This window comes from Eulemur rufifrons, chromosome 15 (genome assembly GCF_041146395.1).
Source record: "Eulemur rufifrons isolate Redbay chromosome 15, OSU_ERuf_1, whole genome shotgun sequence".
NCBI lineage: Eukaryota > Metazoa > Chordata > Mammalia > Primates > Lemuridae > Eulemur > Eulemur rufifrons.
In genome coordinates, this window is record NC_090997.1 from 67,238,139 (window position 1) to 67,239,466 (window position 1,328).

At 33.1% G+C, this 1,328-nt stretch overlaps 1 non-coding gene across 1 annotated transcript; it reads left to right on the forward strand.

The window, feature by feature from the left end:
- Nucleotides 1-826: 826 nt before the first annotated feature.
- Nucleotides 827-934, forward strand: LOC138396146 (U6 spliceosomal RNA). Its single transcript, XR_011235622.1, has one exon. It is a non-coding gene; the product is annotated as a U6 spliceosomal RNA (small nuclear RNA).
- The last annotated feature ends 394 nt before the right edge of the window (nt 935-1,328 follow it).

Here is a 1,328-nt window from a genome sequence, read left to right on the forward strand (position 1 = left end):
AGCTTGTATTTCCAGACAATAAAACAGCTATATTAAAGAGAGGAATCTAAGGCGAACATTCTCAGTTCACGCAATAAATATTTCTTGATCCATTTCTATTAAAGCTTTTTGGTGTCACTACAAAGAAAAGTTGGATAATAAAATTAAGGAATATGGCAGTAATAATAGTTGACATAGATTTTGGAGTCATACATTATAAGCAATTGAAAATGATATTTTAAAAGAAAAATAAACAATGAAAGTAATATTAGCTATTGTGATGTCTATCATACAAAACAAGAAGTTAACTCTTGTATGTGGCCTCAGAAAGAAAAATCTTTTGTTCAGTCGATCAATGAAATTACTTAACAGTTGTTGTATGTTGTATGGTTTGGGAACAGAATTGGTGCTGTCCTTGGTCTTACCTTCAAAATGCTCCAGATCTAGTGGGAAAGAAAGACATGCAAAAAGAAGATGCAAGATGCAATGCGGTAAGGAAATACGCACAAAGTGACATATTTTGGCCAAAGGGAAGTAGTTATAAGGAATCATAATTTTTCCAAATATAACAATCTTTCAAAAATGGAGCTATGTCTATGACAAAGGAACAGACTGAGAAGTAGTAGTCCAAAATTATGAAAACATTCAACTGAAAGTTTGCTAATCATAAGTCAGATATGTTAGAGATTGGTTTCCTATGCTGGCTGAGATTCAAGACTAGGAGACTTCACCTCTGTGGTCTCAAGCAACGTGAACATTTCATGAGGTAGATTATGAAGTCTTAAGCACATTTGTCAAATCATAGAGAAAAGTTTTAGGTAAAAAGCATTTTAAAAAGTGTGTATCTGTGCTCACTTCGGCAGCACATATACTAAAATTAGAATGATACAGAGAAAATTAGCATGGCCCCTGTTTAAAAAAATTTTAAAAACACAAAGTGTTTATCAAAACCTTTTGTGGACCTCTCCTGTGGTCTCTGTGGATGGAAATATAAAAAAAGTCCAATGCATAGATCATATTCTTCACAAGCTTTAAATTGTATCATATTTGGGTTAAAAAATATCCTTATATATTTAGCAAATAAATAAATTAAAAAGTATGATGCACTTTCACTGGAGACAAGATGTTTTGCCATTAGTAATATTAGTAGTATTATTAATAGCTATTACTTATGGAACCCCTGGGGCACTCCATTTACGCTGTACCATCGTTTGTCACTTAATGGTCACAGTGTTGCTGTATAATACACACAGTCTCTCTTATGGTATGAACACAGTGGTAATCAGAAAAACTTAAAAACTGCCCAAGTTTACCCAGCTGGTAAATGGTACAGCTAGCGTTTTAAATCC